Here is a 21,633-nt window from a genome sequence, read left to right as displayed (position 1 = left end):
CCTTCTGCAGACAAAACAGAAAACATGGCTGAGTCCCCACCAGAAACTTGGGCTCACCAGTCCTGGCTGGCCCTGCACTTCATTCCTTGACCCTGAGGCCATTTCCATGAATTCTCCTCAACCCACAGAGGTTGGGAACATCCCAAGTGAGGGCGTTGGTGGAAGGGGACCTCCAGGACCAGCCAAACCTGAGCTTTGTCATCATGAGGTCTTGACTGTGCAAGCTCCCTCTTAAGGCTCAGCCAGAGCCCTCCAGCCCAGTGCCAAAGGCTGATCCACCAGCTCTCTGTGCTGGTGCTGAAAACGCCCTTTGTCTCTTGGCATCCCAGGTTAGAGCAGAGCACAGATTGCTGACATCTGCTTCTCTCTCCTACCATTCTTACTCAGCTCATTCAGCCCCTTCTCCCTGGGCACAGCTGAAGCATGATTTTAAAGGGTTAAGATTTCAGCTGAGGGTTAGAAGCAATTCCCATGGATCAGGATGTAAGGCAGATAGGCAGACCATAGGTTAATGATTATGAGATGCTTAAGCTGGAGCTGATTGTTCTATTGTTTACCATTAGGAGCTTCCTTCTAGAAGGAAGTGGAGTAAGTGAACTGTTAGAAGAACAAATTGAAACCAGTAGAACAATGGTTAGCACCTGGGCTTGATGTCAATCAATCACTAAGCAAGGGATCTTGGATCGTGCCAGAGGGTCACAGAGACCTGATGAAGACATTCCTGACTTCATCCCTTAAGACCACGGACCCAATTTCAGACCAACAACCCAATTCAAGAGAAGAATTGCACAGGTGTGAAGGACCAATGACCTCATTTGAATACAGAGCAGGGATGGGAGGTGCTGGGGCTGTGCAGATGTATTGTATGTAAGATCTGGGGAAATAAAGAGAGGGCAGAGAACCTTGGGCAGCGCGGTCACGCCTTTTAGGGACGGCTCTGGTGCCACCCGCCGGTGTTAATAAACACACCACTGTCTGCCTTTAATTAGTTAGGAGAGTCCCTGTCCCTGATCTTCGGTTTTAAGGACTCCTAGCCTGCTCCTTAATGAGAACAATCCTATCAGTCAGAAAGCAAAGGCTGCAGGAACTCCTCTCTTGCCAGACAGGCTCTTGTCAGCCAGATTTCCTGCTGGAACCCAGCTGTGACCAAGCAAACCAGGGCTGGCTGCCATGGAAACCATTGGAAGCAGCCTCATCCATCTCCTCCCCATGAAACCAACTTCAGCCTGGCCTGAAGAAGTCCTGATGCACAGGCTTGCTTTGAGCAGCCTCCCCTCCCAGCTCCACACTTTGCCTGTGTGTCCTGAGCTGGGCTGCCTTGCTGGAGCTGAGCTTCTCCTGTGCTTGCCTACTGCTGCAGCTGAAGGGGAGCCTCAAGGACATGAGCTTTTCTGGGTGCTGTCCCACCACAAGGAGAACCTGGCAGATCAGCATTGCAAGGACTTCATCTGGGGCAGGAGCAGGACCCAAAGCAAGGTTTGGTCTGTTCCTCAGGCCTGCCCATCCCACAATCCCACAACTTTGGGTGAAAAAGGGAGATGATGAAGAAGATGCCACTCAACACCATGGACTTCAAGACACCTCCAGAGGCAGTGCCAAGGCAAGCCCCGAGCCCAGCTCCCTGCAGGCAGCAGCTAAGCCAGGAGGGCTCAGCACTCCAATAGAGAAGAAGATATTCTGTCTCAACAGAAGAAGGTCCTTCCTCTCTTGAGAGCCAGGGAGCTCAGAGTGGCCATCCCTGTGTTGCTTCTGGCCTTTGCTATGCAGCACCTCTGAGCTCAGAGTCCTTGGAGCAGGGAAGCCCTGCAGGGACAAGAACCCATGGCAGAGCAGTAACCCATGCAAGGTTCACTCACCTCTCCCTGAGAGGTGCCTGAGAGCCACAGCTGATCTCCCGGGGGCTCAGGGAGGAGCTGACACCTGAGGCCTCCCCGGTCACCAGCACCTCGCAGGTGGGGCCTCCCTCCATGTGGCACAGCTCGGTGACATTGGAGGTGCTGCTGAGGTGGCCAGAGAAGGTGGAGGAGACCTGCTGGCTCTGTCCTGGCTGCAGCACACCTGAGAGTGGCAGGACACTGAAGGCCTGGATGGAAGACAGGAGAGATTGAGGCATTGAGCATGGAAATGGATGCAGAAGAGCATCTTGGAGCAAAGTGCAGCTGGACCTGGAGGGGCCTATTTCCCAAACACTGCCAGAATCACCCTCACCTCCTCCTGCATCCATGCCTCTGACCAGGGCAGGGACCATGGGGAAAATCTTCTCCCATGCTCACAGGTCAATGCATTAATTAGTACATTACATTAAAGGGAACTGGGATGTCTCCTGGCAGTAGAAATTCTCTCTGATGCACAACTTGCCTTGAAAAAGTTTAAAAACTTCCTGCTTTTAGAGAAGGAGGAGACTCAGAGTGAGAGCTCTTGGAGCTGAGCGAAGGAGTCCAGCCCAGCTCATCTGACTCCTGAGGCTCTTCCCCTCTCTCTCTGATTCAAATGCTGCTTTCTCAAGGTGCTACAGCAAAAGCTCCTGCAAAAATTTCCTGTGGACCACCTGAGGAGTTCCAGGGGGAGCAGTGCCCTCCACAGGCACTGCACAGCGTCTTTGGGCAGCCCCACAACGTGTCCTGTACGGCCTCTCCAACAAGCAGCTGCTTCAGCAGCACTTTGTGCTGGGCCTGGAGGGAGGGGAGGCCCCTCTGTGGCCAAAGCTGAGGGCCCCCAGTGGCACTGGGAGCTCCAGCCCTGCTGGCCACACTGACAATGGGCAAGTGAGAAAGATTCCCTCTTGCCTTCCAGGGGAGTGTGCGCTACATCCAGGGAGCACCTGAATCCCTCCAAGCCCTGTGGGAGGGGAGGGTTTTCAGGAGTTTGTGCTGGCACCTGAAAAACAAGCCATTTTCTGCGCTGGGAGGAAGAGACAGCCACTGAGCAAAGTCTCCCTTTGTAAGAGAGCTTCAGGGCCAGCAGTGCAACAGCAGCTCTGGGGTGAAAGCAGAGCCCTGCACACAGGGAGTCTGGCTGGCTTGGGAAGACTTCGCTCCATGGAGATCAGGACTCATCCCAGCTTGCTCTGGGAAGGAAGCTGGAGCTCTGAGCATGATGATGCAGATAAAAGCCTCATCTTACATTGGGAAGGAAACAAGGCCACAAAACCCAGACTCAGCACAGGCCTGTAGGATCTGAGTCAGCTTCTCCAAGGAAAACTCTCCTCTTTCTCCCTCCCACTCACCCCATGTCCAGCCACTGGCCCTGCTGCCCAGCCCACTGCCAGGGCACAGGACAGCAGGGCAGCAAAAAGGGAGGTCAGCACGAGCATGACTTGGTGCTGGCAGGCTGGGGAGGCAACACAAGCACTGGGTGGACAAGAAAATCTACCTCTGCTCCTGAAGACTGGGCAAGATCCTGCACTTCTCTCAGGGCTGTGACTGGCTCCTCCTTCCTGATCTTGAAGTTCCTCCATCGAGATGCCCAGGAATCCAAACTGGTTCTCTGCTCCTTTTTTGGTTGGGGCTTAAATTTAGGTGGATGAAGCTCATCTCTGGAAAATAAGAGAACTATGAACAGGGACATGCAGTGGGAGGGAGGGACACCTGCACCAGCAGCTTCTGGTGAGGATGCAGCCCCTGGCTGGGTGCTGGCACCCTGAACTGAGAAATGGTTTGATCCAGCCCTTCCCAATCCAGGCTGGAGCAGCTCTGCTCTAAAGGCAGCCCAGGGATGACACTGAGCTGCTGCAGCAGCTGCAACTGCTTGCACTGAGCAGCTACAGAGGACAGGCATGAACACCTTGTGGGATGCCAAAAGCACAGTGGGAGAGGAAAAGACAGAGAAGGCAAGCAAAAAGGTGAGATCTGAGGCACCCAGGGGCAGACCCAGCCAGTGCCCAGCCAGCACAGCCCCCCCAGTGCCCCAGGCCAGAAACTCTGCAGCTCCACCAGGGATTTATCAGGAATGTTCCCCTGACACTGCTGGGGGCTTGGTTGACATTTTCCAACACTCCCAGGTGACTCAGGTCACATTCCCCATCCATACATGCACAGGCTGTGGTGCTGGGATCCTGCCAAGCTCTGTCACCCTTGGGCTTGGGGAGGTTTCTGTCAGCCGTCCTGAGCTCCGTAATTGTGCTCTCTGTGCCAGGAAGCAAGCAAGAAAGATTTAAAAAAACCCAAACCAAACCACAACAGGGAAACCTAAAAAACCTTCAACAGCTACACCCTGCTCAAGTTATTTCTTTAGGGACACCTAGCACTCTCCAGCTGAAATGCTGGGCTTTTGGGGAAAAAGAAATATACATGTTCACCTCCAAATTGAAAAGCATTAAGGTAAGAGAACCTTTCAAACTACAAATTATTGGCACAAAGGTAAAAGATTTGCAAGAAATCTTTAGTTAAGACCAGGCTGACAGTTTAACAACTGGTTCTTCTGGTGGGGAGAACCCTTCCTCTTTAAGGGAAGCAGCCTGAGAGTTGAAAGCAACTGTTTTGTCAAACTTGAGGCTCCCTGGCACAGCCTGCATTGCCTGTCCTTCCTGTTCACTGATTTACAGGCAGTGTCACAATGGCCCAGGTTCAGATGTTTGCTGCCATCCAGAGAATTTGGCATCACCATTTCCATATGTCTTAATATAAGTTTCAATCTTTGCATCCACTCTTCAAATGCCAGCTTTCCTTTCTTTTACAGAAAGTTCAAGGTTCCCAGAAGTCTTCTGACCTCCTATTTTGTGCTCAGAGAGATGGCATTTAAACCAGATGTTTCCAAAGTGAACAGCATTTTAAAGAACAATGAACTAAAATTACCCTGGATCCCAGCTTAGCCGAACTCCATTCTGTGTCAGACACTGAGATTCCCACCTCTAAGGCACGAGCTGTTTGTGCCACCCATCCCTCCTGTCCTTCTCCACAGCAGCCTGTGCCTGTTTTCCCCGGAAGAATCCCTGTCTCTGTGCCCCCTGCCAGGAGCAGTTGCCCACAGGCACACAGCTCCCCTTGCCCTCACCAGGGGGTTTCTCTCATCCCCGAGAGCGCCGATGGGAACGTTGGTGCGATGCTCGCCCAGCGCCTGCACCTCCACCACAACTGGGATCTCTGCTGTGCTCTGGGGCTGGACAATCCCACAGGGCTGGGGGCTGGAGTAGAACACAGCAGAGTCCTCCTTGCGTTTCTGGAAGGGACAGAATGAAATGCAACTTCAGAGGCACCTCTGAAGAAACTTTAGACTCCTTAACATTCACCGCAACAGCAACTTACACAAACGTTTAAAACTCCCCAGGACAAAGGTAAAAGGCACAAACAAGATGCAAGAATTGGAGGCTTAGCACTCCCAGGGGATCCTGCAAGGAGGCTGCCAGCACAGGCACTGGTGTCTGTGGATGCAGCAGCTTTTCTCAGCCCTCTAAGATCTCCCACAAGTAAACACGCTGAAGACTAGAACATCAACTGTTTCTTCAGCAGCTTACACTGCCTCCTCAAGTTTACATTCAGGTAGGATCCTGTTCGCAGCAGATCTTTAAGACTGAATAGAAAGCAGTAAAGTCTTATCCAAACCCTTTTTTTCCCCTAAGAATCTCCTCAATAATATTTGACAGGAGGAGGTGGATGTGATGCCAAACCTGGGGAATAAGCCCGTAGCAGCCAGGAAGGTGGCTGGGATTCCTGATGACGAGCTTCCTCTCGTAGGGCACCTTCAGGTGGCACTCATCGTACTGGAGCACATAGGGGGACACTTGGAGCTCAGGAACGAGACATCTGGGCAAAAAGATGACCCCAGGGGAATCAGAGATACTGAGAGAATGGAGAACGTTTACCCCCAAAGATTGTGCAATGGAGCAGAACACATTGGTCACTGTCAAATGGACATTTAACAGCCCTACAGGGATAAATTGCCTTCTGCCTCTTCCCACTCAAACAGGTCTCGTCAAGGAGGGGCAAACCCTGAGAGGCAGCACCCAGAGGCTGCCAAGTGCCCCAGGCAGAGCACTTTGTGCCACAGCTGCCTCAGCCCCTCCTTTGCCCAAGAAGGCTTGCAAGGACTCCTGTCACAGTTCCAGTGATCCATGAGCTCTGGGGGAGCCTTCCCAACAAGGATCAGGGTTCACTAAGGCTCAAGGAACACACAGCTCCAGTGTCTCAGGAAAAATGACTCCCTTCTCTCCCATGGTGCTGTTGCTCTGCCTGAGAACTCAGGTCTTTGCCCCAGCCCTGGAGGGCACGAGACACCAGCTGCCCTCCAGAGTGGCTGATCACCCCCTCCCAGGCCCTGCAGCTCCCTCCCTCCTTCCCTCCCCAGCTCCAGGCACTGACTGGCCCCAGCTCCACCTGCTTTACAGAATGGCATCCCAGGCACTGACTGGATGGCTCTGCCTGCGACAGGGAACAGCACCAGGGAGCTGCATCCCTCTGGGCATTCAACTGGCACCCACAGCAGCACTGCAGGATGCAATTCTGTTGCAGCAACAATGACTTTTGATCTAAACTCTGAGAACATTACAGCTCAAAATGGGAAGCAGAGGGAAGGAGAAAAACTGGAGCTGAGCTGCCACATCCAGGGCTGCTTTCCCCTCCTAAGACCTCGCCCTCACCACTCTTGCTGGGAGCCACTTCCCCCCTGCCATGTGCCCTCATGAACAGAAGCAGAGCCTGACTCTCAGCAGGCTGCTTGCTGTGGCCCAAACCAATGCACGCTGGTCACAACCAGCACAACTCCATCTCTTGCAGCAAGAAGGAGAGGAGGCCCTCGGGAAATTTGTTCCACCTCAAGCACCAAAACCCAGGCCAAGAAATGATACCATTCCTGGTCCCTTTTGAAGAGGGCCCAGGACCATGCTGGGCTGTGAGCAGGGCTGCTGTTCACCACAGGCTGCTGTCCAAGCCCTGCTGTTCTCATGTCCAGCTGGCACAACATGAGGCCATTAAGCAGCACTTCTCCTTGGAAGCTGCAGCCAGCAAAGCCTGTGCAAGGCAGTGCCTGGGGGAGGCCAGGCAAGGGCTGGTACCTGGCTGTGATGACCAGTGTTGCCGCTCCCTTGCCAATGCCCTCCACATCCACCAGCATCCTCCGGCGGAACTCCATCACCGTGTTGGAACACAGGGTCACCTGGTGGTAGAGAACAACAGGAAATTCTTCCTTACAAAAGCTCATTACCCATGTGTGATATCCTCCAGTTCTTGAGGAGGATTTGGCCTTCATTCTTCTGCAGCTCCATGTGTAGAGCACAGTCTCAGAGCAACAAAAACCTTCTGGCAATACCAGATTTGTTAAACACACCTTGCTATCAGGGCATTGGTCAGCTACATTCAAACATTAGACTAAAGCTCTTTGCAACACTGCATTCAAATTAAGGGGCAAATTTCTCATCTGACTACAATGACATCCATGCAGAGGGAATCTGACTTGAACACAATGAGTTCAGTTTTACAGCAGCAAGCTGAGGGCAAAGTGTGGCCCAGCAGGTGCTGGGCACTTCATGGCTGCAGAGCTTTTTCTTCCCCCTGGAGCTTCCTGCAGTGAACACAAATCATTCTGCTCCCCAGGAGAGGGGAAATGAGACCAAGTGGAAAAGCCAACTGCTTTATACAATGACATCTCTCTAACAGCCACCTTCTGCCATCATCCTTGCTCTGCCCACTTGCAATCAAATCAATCACTCTCAAAAACACAAGAATGGCTTCAGGCCTTGACCATCAGGTATGTGACCTCAGCAGATGAGGTTTTCCTCCAGGAAACCAAACAGTGCTCCTGGAGGAACATCCCGAGTAAGCCAGCTAGCAGAGGCCTCCCAGCAGTGCAGATCTCTCCCTCCCACCATGCTCAAAGCTGGCACCAGAGCTAAAGCCCTCCCACACTCCAGTGACGCTTCAGCCCTGGTGCTGCAGCGTCTGTGGCTGGACTCTGGCTGTACCTCGATGTCCTGGTGTCCCTGGGGGAGGATGGTCCCTCGGCTGGGATTCATGGTGAACTCCCTGGGCTCCACATAGAAGTGGATTCCCTTCCTCCAGGCTGGGTCGCTGTGCCTGCGGATCTGATCCACGCTGTCAACAGCCGGCTGCCTGCCATCGTCCGACATGCGGAGCTGGAACATCAGCGGCACCGCGGAGCTGTTGGTGAGGCGACAGCGCTGGGTGTAGGGAAAGCCTGGCAAAGGACACAAATATCCAGTCAGGCACCCGTGATGACATGATCCTGGGGTGAATATCCTGGCAGGATCAAAGTGGGATTGGAGTTCAGCTCTTTATTATCTGAACTACAGCCCACCAAGAAGCTGCGAGAGGAATTAATCGTCACTTAGTTCCCTTTGACACAGATTCCAGACTGCAGCCTTGAAAATGCCCACTCCTAGCCCTGCTCAACACTGCAAGCTTCTCTCTTTGGGATGGGGAGGAGCTCCCTCACTTGTCCCAAACCAGCACCACTTATCTCTCAGTGATGGATGTGCACCCAGACCCAGCATTTACTCTGAGAATTCAAGTTGTCAAATTCCCTGGGAAGCCTGCCAACACTCCCACTGTTTTCAAGAGATATAAACAGGGAGTCGTCATTGAGAAGAAGCTACAGCAAAAGAAAGTGAGGATGGAATCAGGAACTAGAACGTGGTGCAAAGCACCCTAATGCAGCTTCTCTCTGCAGCATCCTTGAGGCATCTCTTGGTTTGGGCCAAACAGACTGAGCACGGGACAGCTCAGAGCCCACTCAGCTGGAGGCACACCCAAGCCTTGCTTTGAGATTAGCAATTAGGAACCAGCTCCCAGCTCACCCCACAAACAGGGACATCACAGCCATGCTGCTCACTGGGATTGCTGCCTGCAAGGGTTTAGCCCACTTTAGCTCTGAGATTTGCTTTCCATCCTGGAAAGCCAGAGATACAGCCACTCATGGTGGGGATGTCCTGTAGAGCCCACAGAGCAGCCACAACCTGCTCTGCAGGGCACACCTGGCTGGGCTGGCCAGCTCTGTGGGGAGGAGACTTCTCCCCAGGCCTGCTCACCAACAGTCCCTGGAACACAGATGGGGAGAAAAAACAACTGCAGGTACAGCCCAGAGTTTCTCTGGGCCCATCCAAATGACCACTGCCAGCTCCAGCAGTGACTCCAGCAGGGAGGCAGGAGAGGCACAAAAAGGACAAACCCAGATGTCAAACCCTCAAATGAGACTGAGCTCAGCACACGCAGACAACAGTCAACAGTTACAAAGAAGCAAAGATACAACAGCTGCCTTCAGCTGGAGAGACCTTAGGAATGAAATTGGATTCAGCAGGATCAATCTCCTGGTTCAGAACCATATTTCCATCTGTTGCCTTGCTTGTTCCATTTCTTCAAAAGGCAACTTGACAAGTGCCTCTGTGCTGATGCAGGCTGGGGAAGAAGCAGCTCAGGAAAGGCAATGAGTTTCCTTCCAAAGTTCAGGAACTTCATTGTTCTGGGTTTAGGCTTTGCAGTGAATGTTGTCCTAGGTCTGGAAAGGGGCAGAGGGGTTTTGGGGGATTTTGGCCCTGGGGCTGGGCTTTTCCCCTTGGGGATTTTTGGGATTTCAGGCGTGATACTGGGGGCGGCTGTGCAGTCAGAGCTGATCTCAGGCAGGGAGCGGAGCTTCCCTTCCTCCCGCTCGGGGATCGAAGCTCGGCTGCTGCTGCTGCGGGAGGTTGTGTGCTTGGCCCCGGGACTGTCCTGGCTGCAGCTCAGCGCTGCCATCGACCCTGCCTGCCTGCCCCGCTCCTGCCTGCTGCTGCTCCGCACTGCCAACATCCCCCTGCCCTTTGGCAGTGGGAAACGTCTGTCTTGCCTCCTTGTCTGTGCTCTCCTGATCGAGTCTGGGAAAGAACTGTTATTCCTTTTCCCATAGTTTTGCCTGGGAGCCCTGTCATTTCAAAGGTAGAATAATTTGGAGGGATGGGCTCATCTTTCCATTGCAGGAAGATTCCCACTTTCCTTGGCAGACATCTCCCTTTTAAAGCAGCACAGAGAACCCAGAAAATACTGACTTTCTATTCCTTGCTCCTATTGGATCTCCCAAAGGCAAAATGCCACCTGAGGCAGCAGCAGCAGCAGCCCTGCAGTTCACAGCCTGGAGAGGCTGCAAGGGCAGAGCGTGAGTGAGGGATGCTGTTCTGTTGGAAGGCACAGATCCCTGAGGCTGTGTCCCAGCCCAGGGAACACTCACCAAAGGAGATGTCCCCTAAGTCGAGCTCAGGGAGGTTGAAGTGTAAACTCGGTGCAGTGACACTGCCCCTGGAGAGCGAGGACAGAGGAGGAAATGGCTCGGTTAAAGGAATTGCAAAGGTCCGGCTGTCCTGGCTTGGGGGCACAAAACCTGGGCTCAGGACACCCTGGGTTTCCAACCAACACAGCCCCATGTGCTCAGCACAGGGCCCCGTGCACAGGAGGCAGCTAAAGCCAAGTGGCCAGCAGCCAACAGCCACTGATGGGCTCTGGGCACAGGGCAGGCAGGAGAAGCCCCCAGGTTGTTGCTGGTCCCATGAAGGACCCTGAACACACACCCAGACATGGCTCCATGCCTCAGTTTCCCCATCTGCAAGGGGATGGACATAAAGGTGTCCCCACACACTTCTGTAAGCAGCCCTTGCAGCCACAGGTTCCCTGCTTTGCTCCTTCTTAGCTGGAACTGCTGTTCCCATGGAGGAGCTTTCTCAGCAGAGTTTTACCCACACAATCATTACAGACAGAATTCTGAGACATGAATCCAGGCCATTCCCAAACATCCTCTGAAAGGAGCAGCAACAGTTCTAGCCAGGGGACAGATGGATCCTAGAGGAAAGGACCAGCTTGTCAGCAGTGCAACAGCTGGCACAGCCAAGAGCAACAGCTTCAGCAACCAAACCAGGGTGTCCTGAATACAGCACAGCACCTCAGCTGTCCTTGATCTCAGCAGACAGACTCCAAAAGTCACCAACATTCACTGAAATCAGCACTTGAAGCAGCACAACACTCACCAGTTGATTTCATGGTTGCTGCCAATCAATGCCCACTCTGCCTTTTGGTTCAAACTCAAGGAGCAGTGACCTGGGCCTTGTGTTGTGTTCACAGGACTGCCCCTGGCTCTGCTCTGCACATCTCAACAAGAGACACCTGCCCTTGCTCAAGGAGAAAGCTGCTTATGCAGAAACACCCCATGACCACTTTGGGGGAGGGACAGAGGAGAATCAGTTCTTTGATGGTGAAAGGTTCCCTCTTGATTTCCAAAATACAAAAGCAGCACTTTTCCTCCAAAAACAAAGCCAGCAGCATTGTTTCTCCACTATGGGCACACCTACTCACCACTTTTCTCTTGCTAAGTAAGAACTTCCTTGCTCTTTTTTATCCCTCTCCCTTATCTTCTTGGTGTAATCCAGTGCAGATTGCTTCCATTTCTTTACTTGAGCCAGTGCCTGCCAACAGCAGCAGCCCAGCTCCAAAGCTGCAGAGCAGCCAGCATCAGCTCTCCTGCTCCCACTACATTATCCCAGCAGCACACGGCTCAGCCTGGCAGGGACAAGGCCTCACGCTGCTGTGGTGCTGAGGACTGAGCTCTGCCTCCCCTGTGATCAGCCCTTCTCCCTTGTGCTGGGCCAGGATTATCTCTTGCCATGGCCCCAGCCCACGGGAGGATGCCCAAGTCCTTGGGACAGTTCCTGCTGCAGTTCCCTGACTCCCACCTCAGCCCTTTCCTGGCTGTGCCAAGAGGCACCAGAGCACTCTGTGCACAGCAGCTGGGAGCACAGCTTGTCCCCCCCAGCAGGGCTGGCAGAGGTGAACTGAGGCTGCTGCTGCCCACCCAGCACGGATTATTAACACAAGTTTTTACAAGCACTGCTGCTGCTGCAGAATCAGCCAGGCTGGCCCATCTCCAAAGCCCTGGGGGCCTTGCTGGGGGTTCAGCTGGGACATCCCAGAGCAGCTGCTGCCCAAGGCTGATCCATCCCACTGCCTGTGTATTTACCAGCAATGCAGTCTGGGACTCTGGGTTGTCATGCAGGCTAGTAACTGCTTGCTTGGCCCAGCAGAGAAACTCTGTGCAATGTGCTTGAAATAATGATGCAGCTGTGTTTGTGCACACTTTGGATTCAACAGGAGCAATCAGGATTGGTCACCAGGTAAAGAGCTCTTGCCTGACAAACACAAGACTCTGTGCTTTGGTGCTCAGGGACAGCCCAGAGGAAAAGTGCTTCTGCCCAGCAGCTGCTGGGCTTTGTGCTCTTCTACAGCCCCACTGAGGAAACAAAAGTTCCTGGCCTTGGTGCTTTGCTGCTGGTCAATCTGTCACTTCAAAGTGTCTTCTGGGGACTTTGGTGATGAATGCATCACACACAAAAACAAAGAGAACATCTGGCAAGCTGAGCTTTGTTCATGTCAGCAGTGACAGCTGATGAACTTGCTTCAGGTTCTGCTCATGAAGGACCTCTGGCTGCAATGATGGGCTGAGCTGTTCCCATTGCCACTGGGGAGAACATCACTGCTGGCTGGTGGAGAAGCCTTGGGCCAGCAATGTTTATGGGCTGGACATGAGACTTTGGAGGGAGGGGAGGAAAGACAAGGCCCCAGCAGCCCCAGAGCCAGAGCAGTGCACGTGCTCCTGCATCTGCCCTGGGGCTGATGCCAGCCCTGCTGCAGCTCTCTGCTGGGGCTCGGGGGATCAGTGCCTGCTGGGGGCAAGGCACAGGATTCTTCCCTTGGTCTTTTGCCAGAAATTTCATCAGAACAGAGAAGCTGCCAGTTAGGGGAATCCCTGGCCAGGCTTCAGCACTACCTTCCATTCCATTCCCTTCCCACTCCTGCCCTATGTTACATGCTCCTGCCCTCAGATGGCAGGATGGGAAGAACATTCCTGGAGGTGACTTCAGGGCTTGCCTGAGAAAGAAGGTGTCTTCTTCTTTTCAAATTATCAGGAGAAGAGCATCCAGCGAAGTCTAGCACTCAGTCTCAGGCCTGAAAAACTGACTGCAATTCAGCCCCTTCACCTGCTACATCCCACCCTGGGCTGTACCCACCCGACTCCTCTGTTTCTCCTGTAGCAGTCATCTCTCACACACACCTGGCTCCCCAAGAGCCAAGGACACAAGGTCTACAGCTAAACTCAACTCCTCTGAATTTCAGCCAACTGCACTAAGCTGTTCCCTGAGCCCACAGATAGAAGAGCTGTGCAGGAGACATCCCCGACACTGTAATAACAAAATGAAAAGCACTGCCATGAGATGGGGCTGGCAAGCTCAGTTTTGGCCTTTTCTCTGTTCATTGTGAGCTGCTCCTTAAGACACTTCTCACCCTGTTAGATCCATCCTCTCAATGAATCACTACTGCACCTGACAGGCAGAAAAGATAAGGGATGGAGGGGGTTTTAATAGGTTTTTTTCTTCTCCTTTTTAGCTAGGTCCATTGATATGTTTGTTCCCTTCTATGGCATCTAAAGCCAGGTCCAGATCTCCCAATGGCACCTTGTAATGCCCAGACACTGCTCTTGCTTTCAGCAGTGTGTTTGCTCAGATGATTGCCAGAGGTCCCCTCCAGGACCACTGGAAAGCCACGTGCCTGTGGCCTCTCAGGGAATGGGTCTATTTGGCTGACAGTGCTGAGGAAGTGTTTCAGGAGCTGCTTGTGCTCAGGAGGGTGCAAGCCAGCTACCAACATGTTCCAGCAGCCTCCAGCAAATCTGGGACAGAGAAAGCTCCAAGGCCACAGAAAGCAAGAGCAGATGCCATCCATCCTGCTCCCTTCCAGCCAGGCTGCAGGGCAGCAGCTGCAATGCTCTGGTTCCCTTTGCTGCTCTTTCCCAGCTCTGCTGTCACCCAAAGGTGTTTTGCACAAGGACAGATGAGCTGCCTCACCTCTGGGTGCTCAGCTGGTAACGAGCTGCCCGGGTACCGACACTGTGCCCCAGCAGAGTCTTCTGGGTGCTGCCCTTGACTGCACACTTGGAGGAGTCCAGATGGGCAGGGAAGTCCAGGACAGCTCGGGCACCAATGGGCACAACTATCCTTTCCCTTGATGTCATGCAGACCAGCTCATGGCAATAATCCTGCAGGAAAAGAAACTGCCTCAGCACAGGGCGTTTAGTGCCATCCTCATGGCAGAAGAAAAACCATTACTATAACCCTCCGAGGGCATCAATTTACCTATTGCACCCTAAAATGAACACTAAGTTCTACTAATATGTCACATTTTAAAGGAACCAGTGCACTTTGCAAACCCTATCTCTGTGGCATTCAGCTCTTGTGCCACTTGGGTCATACCCATACCCTAGGCCACCATAATTTTACTCTAAATTTACAGATTGTTGAACAATTCCTAAGTTCATTCTAAGGAACATGGAGCTTGAGACAAACAGGACATTGCTCTAGGTTTCTATATTCCCACTGTCTGAGAATAGGACAAAGTCTTCAACTGGCTCTAAGCAGCAGAAGGAAGATGAGAAAACAGCTGCAGCCAAAGAGATCCTGCACCTCTGACCTGCTGTAGAAACATCAGTGTTCTCAGAACTCCTCTCCAACAAAGACAGGAGAAGAACAGTGCCAAGAGGCAGCAGGATGCTGTTGGAAAGGGCCTCTCTTTATTTCCCTGCAAGGCTTCCTCCCTTCCATGCCATGTCCTAAACCCTTCCCTATGAACAAGCCTCCAGATCAGAACAGGAACCCTCCAGATCCCAGCACTGAGATCAGACTTGCCAGGGCCTCAGCACTGCTGTTCAAACCTCCCCACAAAAGCACCTCTGGCACGGGATGGGTGCCAGCTGACAAAGCACAGGGACAGGCATGAAGACAGAGCCCCAGCAGTGTCACTGCCACGGGCTCTGAGCTCACAGCTCTGCCTGCAGCTTGTACCTGCCCTGCACGAGCTCCTTCAGGCAGGTGTCCCAGTCCCCTGCAGCTCAGCAACCTCTGCTGACCAAGGGCACCCAGAGACCAGTTTGACTGTGCCAGGCCGGGCTCACGGGCACAGCACATCCTCTGCCCTGGCCCTGCAGCTCTACCATGCTCACTTGTGCTCTGGGACAGCACAGCTGCAAGGCTGGAGAACAGAGGGGGTGAAAAAGCACCGTCTTTGCTCCAGCCCAGGGGCAGGCAGGGCAGCTGTTGCCAATCATCAAGGAGGAAAGCTCTCTGACCTCTTGGTTCCTCTGGTGTTTTCCATCATAATGAAACCCCTTCCCCTGGACCTAGAGATGGCCCAACATCTATCAACAGCCCTCTGTCATTTCCATCCTGTTCCCTCTTGCATCTTCCCTTGGCAATGCTCAGGGATGTGCAGGGAGGGGAAGCAGAGCCTATCAGGCCTGGCTGCAGTGCCTGCCAGCACAGGCCAAGGTGTGACTGGCTGCAGGCTGCCTGCCCACGGCCTGGAGCCAAGCTCACAGCATGCAATGGGCTGGAGCCAGAGTGCAGGGAAAACAATGGCTGTGCAGATCATTCTGTGCTTTGGCTCCTCCACTCTCACCTTGTTCTCGGCGGGGCTGAAGCGGATGCGCACAGGGGCAGAGGCGCCTGCTGGCACCACATGGTACACATCCCTGGGGCACGCCAGCTGGAAATAAGGGCAGCTCTCCATGCACACCTTCACCAGCCAAGGAATCTGCAGCAAAGACACCAAATGATCATTGTGCCACTTGTGCCAACAGAACCAGAGGAGACCTGTCCGTGCCCTGCTGGCATCCCTCCTTGGCCCCTTTTCCAAAGCACTTTCAGCTCTGCAGGCACAGGCACATCCTTCACAAGGCTGAACTGGAATCCCTTCTGTCTGCCTCCAGCATTTTGGCCAGGGCCAGTAGGGCAGTGCCTGCTGGGAAGGAAGGGCTGAGCAAGTCAGCACCAGCAGGATGGAGACAGAGCACCTGAACCAAGTCATCTGCCTATTCAACAAGGCCAAAAAACCTGCTGGCTTCTGCCTGCACACAGCCATTCAGTTGTCATGTTCCAGAGGGAAAATGTGCTCCCTGAAAGCAAAACAGCACATTGTCCTGGGGGAAGGAAGAAATTCCCCTGTTGCAGATCATGTTTGGGTAGGGACGTTGTGGGGATACAGTCAGGCAGGCAGAGCAGCAAGAGAGGAGACCAAGCCCTGTGGCCTTACTGGGAAGAAAAGCAAACCTGAAAAGCAAAAGAGGGAAGGAACACAGCAAGACAATCCCTAAAACAAGGAGATGGCAAAGAAAATTTCAATTAGCAGTAAAGCAGCAAGGAAGAATCATAAAACCATGAGAGCAATCAGCTTGCCCAAAGTGACAGAAACACAGACAGGCTGTGCCTCTTGACTATGGGCTTCAAAGGCCTTTTCTGCTTGGAGAAACATGACCAGCATTGACTGACAGTGTGGTTCCAGGATGAAAAGCCAGTCTTGGCTCTCCAGGCCTTCTTGCTGCCTGTGCAGGCAGGCTGGGCTGCTGGGCATTCCTGCCTGCAACCAGCAGGCCAGGTTCTGCCCTCTGGCATTCACAGACACAGCAAACATGCATTTTCTGGCACACTGAGAGCATCAACCCCTGAGCACCAAAATGCTCTCCAAAAGTCTAAACCAGATGATTTGGACTCCCTCCTGTCTCCTCCCACCAGCCCACTCTTGGCACAAGCCTCACTTGAGAAAATCTTTTCCTGACTGAAATTCCAGTGGTCTCAAGTTTTCCTCTTCACACTGGAAGACAACTGCTGACATTTTTCAACTTTTTCCCCTCTCAGCTCTCTTGGCAAACTGCAAAACAATCCCAATGTCTTCAAGTGAAGCTGGAAACCTCCAGGAGCACATGGATTTGGATGTGCTGTGGTTCTCCAAAGGGAAAGCAGAGCACCATGTTGCTTTTGGAAAAGCTGAGCAGAGCTGGATGAAGCTGAGCAAGAGCCTGAAGTGGCACCTAAAGGCCTCTCACTGCTTCTGCTCCATCAGCCTGATTGCAGGGCTCTTTCAGAACACATTTCCTGCAGTGCCAATGTCATTGATGAGAATTGATTCCAGCACAAAGTGGAGAAGACTCAGCCCCTGAGCTGTGACTGTGAGCTGCACAAAGGGAGCCAAACTGGCTGAGAGAGGCAGAGACTCCTACCAGGAGCCAAGATTAATTAAGGAGACACAGGGTGTGGGATAGACTCAAGGTAAAGCAGGAGAGCAGGTAAGAACTGTACAGCCCTCAACATTCCTGTCAATGCAGAGCTTGCAAGAGAAGGAAACTTCTTTGGGATAGACACCATCAATGCATGGCCAAAATCAGGGGACAACTCCCAGCACAGGAAGATTTCCACCATCTTGCAGAACAAGGTGCTGAGACATTTTCTTCTGCATGTGCTTCAGCAGATAACTTGCTTTGCTGTACACTCAGAGAATGACAGCACTCTCCTTTTCCAGCACAGTGTTAAAGCTCCGGGTGCCAGCACTTACCTTGTCCTTATTAATGAGAGACAGCTCCATCTCAAAGACCTCCCGAGTGACGAAGTTCTGAAATACCAGCTCTGGTGGGAAAACCCCAAACCAGCTCTGTTTCGGGGCAGCTGACAGCAGCTGGAGAGGTGAGAGAGAGCAGGGAGAGCTTTAGCTGCTGGGAGGAAGGTTCATGAAGGAGAATCTTCCACTGATCCCCAGGGAAGTACAGACTCTGGGCGAGCACGTCTGCCCAGCCCACACTGGGCAAACAGTGGCTCACCCACCTCTGCTCTGAGTGATCCTGAGCTGCTGGGCCACACAGAGCAGGCTCAGGCCAAGCTGCTCTTTTGGCATCTATTTCTCCAGGTTTCTTTCTCCACAATGCCAGGCAGCACTTCCCTTAAGCACAGCCCTGTGCCCATGTGGTCACAGAGCTCTGGGGCACTGACTGAGCACTCATGGAGTAAGTAAAACCCATGGATTTACAGGAGACTCAATGGGAAAACATTCTGGAATGTCCTTTACTCTGAGACAGGGTAACCCAGGCCCACACAACTGAAAATATCTTTTTTGCTCTAGAACTTAGACCTATCAGTAAGAAGAGCACAGGACCAGAGGAGGTCACAAGCAGGTCTCCTATGGGACTTCACAGCAGACACATTCTGCTCAAGGGAATGGCTGCAGCACACTGTCCCTTTGTTGTGCCCTTCCCTGAGGTGCTCCCAATGCCCCTCTCCAGGACAATCCTTAACCACTTTGTTCCACGTCTCCTGCTGCCAGTTTCCTGCTCAACAGCCCACCTCAGTCACCTGCCCCTTTGGACTGTGCTTTCTACTGAGCCAGTCCTGCCAGAAAAGCAGCTTTAAACACACCTCAGAGCAGGCACTGATCCTGATAAAGCACATCCATTCCCCTCTGCCCAGGGCCAGTCCCCTGCACATCTGGCAGCCTGCAAAATCTAACACCCCATCAGGGTCCAACACATTGTTCCAGCCCAAAGCAGGAATGCAATTCATTTTGCTAAATCTGAAGTAATTCCTGCAGATCTTTGGCCTTCAAAGGCCAACACTTCCACTCTGGAGGGAATCCTGTGACCCCAAGCATTTGATGGCGACCACACCAAAGCTAGAGGAGGCTATTTCAGCAGGAGAATGGCAAATGGCAATGTTGTGCCTTTGTGTCCCCAGCCTTCCCCCATTAGCAATGGCAGCTACACTCCAGCACAGCCCAGCAGCTCCAGCAGAGGTTATTTGTGTTGCTTAGCGCACACCAGGACTCCCAGTCCACCCCTCCCAGCAGTTTGCAGTGACAACAGCACCTGGACACTGAGGTGTTTTGCTGGAGGCAAGCCTGTCACAAGCACACAACCCCCTTCAAACTTCCTGTTCAACAGAAAGGAAAAGAGCAGGAAAAGGCTACCTTTGGACCAGTGTCACTCCTGTCTGGAAATGGGCCAATTCTGGGCAGAATACTCCCCCCAGTGCTGGCCTCCTTCTTCCTGCTGGGAATCTTCTCCCTCTGGAACTTAGAGGGAAGCAGCTGAAAGGCAAAAATACACCAGCTAGAGCCTCAGAGATGGCTTGTTCAGAAAGGCTTTTCTTGAACAAGTGGCACTGGTGAATAACTTGTGATCACAGCCACTAGGACAGTCCTGGGAGCCCTGGAAGTTTCCTGCTGAAATCCTTAGCATCAGTAAATTAATAATACAGAGTGCAATACACACACTCCAGCCACATGGCTCTGTCCCATTGGCTTCTCTGCGATTGGATGGGACATGGTTGGGGATTTCTGCTCTTTGGGCATTTGTTTCCCCTTCCTTGGATTGAAGTAGTGACCTTTCCAGAAAATGGGGAGGAGCTCTCAGAACTGCCTGAACTCCATCCCTGCACAACACTCAGAACTCACAGCAAGGAGATATCGCTGCTGGCTGAGTCCAACAGATGCAAGAAAACAAAGCTGTACCAAGAGGGAGGTGCACAGGAATGTGTCCAGGTTTTGGTTCTCCCTGTTAAATTGCTTTCTCTGTCTGGGCTGACAGAGAACTCCACAGAAGAAAACAGAGGGATCTCCTTGACAGAGCCTCAGCACTGGGGCATCTTGAGCCAAGGGAGCTCCAGACAGCAAGGGACCTTTGTGGCCCTGGCTCCAGTGCTGCCTGCAGGGCTGGATCTGTGCCCACAGGAGCTGGGAGAGAACAGCTGCTTTGGAAGCTCTTCCAGCTGGGACCAGCCGTGGCTCTCAAGGCTTTAGGCAGAGTTTGAGCTTTTCTTCCCGCACATGCCCGGGTGCCAAAGGGCAGGATGGTCAGAGCAGCACAGGTGAGTGCCCAGCCTGACAGAAGGAATTCCTGTGGCCAAGGGAAAGGGACAGAACACGTGCTCAGGGCTTCAGCTGTACATTGGTTTCACTTGGCTCCACTGACACAGCCTGGCAAGACACAACTGAAGCATCCCACAGTGTTCCCTGCTGCACTAGGAAAGCCCCCAGCAACAGGAGCACGACACAGAGGGCTGGGGAGGGGCTCTGCAGCTTCACAGCCCTGCTGGACAACAGGGCCAGGGAGAGCAGGGACACCAGGGCAGGTGCAAGCCTTAACACAGCCCCAGTGGCCACTCACAGTGTTTGGCTTCAGCCTTTCCCTGAGCAAAAGACGAGGTGGTGGCGTCTTCTTGGGCAATCCAGACGCCATCTCCAAGGGATGATGTCACAGAGGGCGACAGTGCCTCAACAAAACTGGAAGAAGCAACAACGGAACTCTGAAAATCCACAACCCCATCCAAGGCAGATTCAAGGCATATACTGGTGCTAAACAATTTGATATGATTTGAAAGTAGCTGAGTACTTGTTTGGCATAAGTAGCTAGTATTGTTAGGCCTCTAGTTGGACTTTATTTGAACTATATGGCTGCCTTATGCAATTTAAATATGTATTGTACTGAAACCTGGAGCTCAAAAGCTGAGTATTAAGAACAGTTGGAAAAGACAAAGCTGTAGCTTAAATATTACTTAAAAATAGCTGGAGTGGGCCTCCTCTTCTTTAGGCTAAAGCACCCCTGCTCTCTCAGCTGCTCTTCACAGGACTTGGGAGAGACTGGAATGTTATGGCTAATGGCTTAAATCTTGTTAGGAAGGACTTTTTGCCCATTCTGACAAAACTGAATAAAGAAGCTGCCACCACTGAAGCCCAGCCCTCTCTGAAAATGCCTCCTGACTGGAACTTAGGACTGGGAGTTAAGCCACCTAAGGGAACTTGAGACAATATCAAGGTGACACTATTGTCCCATTAGCTCAAGTCTGGGGAGAACTAAACAAGGCTAATTGAGAAAAATGTATCCACAACCAAGCCAAACCCAGCAGCTGTCCTGAAAATCAGCTCTCTCTGCCTTCAGGCTGGGGGAGTCATAGCTACAGACTCATCTGCTGAGGCCAGCTTTGCACACAAACCTCCCATCAACACTGGGGGAAGGAGGAAATTTTGGGGGTGTAGCACAACCTCTGGTAAGGGGTAGTGGACACCCATCCTCCCTCAGACAAACTGGCTCAGATCTAAAACCCCCCAGCCCCAGAAGGCCACATCCAGGGGACATTCCCATCAGGGGCAGCTGACGGGGTGTCAGAACCCATCAAAGACCTCCAGAGTGCCCCCAGACCCATTCCTGAGGCCTTGCACCAGGTGACTGCATGGCATGCAAAGGAAAACAACAGATCTGAAAATCCACAATCCAATTCACAGCAGGATCAAAAGGATATACTGGTGCTAAAGATTTTATCTTATTTGAAAGAAGCAAGAGACAGAGTCCAACCTGCCCCACCCCAGGGAGGAACCTGGGCAGTCCCACCTTGCCCAAATCTGCATGAATCCATTGGAGTCTCATGTTTTGTGAGACCTCACCACAGAGAAGACCAGAAGAGGATTTCATGGAATGTCAGTGTGATCCATGCAATGGTGATACTTTCTACTTTCTGTTTAATCTGTCACTCTCTTTCTCTCCCCCTCCCTAACTCCCTTCTCTATTTCTCTCTCTCTCTTCCTCACATTTGCTACATCAAATCCAGACAACTGACTTTGGCGTATGGTCCTGTTTGCACCTTAATTCAGGAGCATATCCCTAAAAATTTTAAGAACCACACCATAACAACCCACTGAAACCTGAGCAGAACTCATTCACCTTTAAGCAGTTTAAGTCATCGCTATAGGGAAAAAAATGTCTAGACTAGTACATTTAGGAAATTCTGCATTTCTTCAGTGGAAAAAAAGCACCATCAGTAGACCAGGTATCGTTCATCTATTCAGCTGCACATTATCCCAT

The 21,633-nt window shown here is 52.4% G+C and overlaps 1 pseudogene; it reads right to left on the bottom strand.

Moving 5' to 3' along the window:
• The window catches only part of LOC132334959 (zinc finger protein 850-like), a 114,077-nt pseudogene that overhangs the window by 24,035 nt on the left and 68,409 nt on the right, over positions 1-21,633 (bottom strand).

This window comes from Haemorhous mexicanus, chromosome 16, assembly GCF_027477595.1.
Source record: "Haemorhous mexicanus isolate bHaeMex1 chromosome 16, bHaeMex1.pri, whole genome shotgun sequence".
In the NCBI taxonomy this organism is placed as follows: domain Eukaryota; kingdom Metazoa; phylum Chordata; class Aves; order Passeriformes; family Fringillidae; genus Haemorhous; species Haemorhous mexicanus.
Note: the sequence above shows the minus strand (reverse complement) of the source record. Positions and strands in the feature narration are given on the sequence as shown.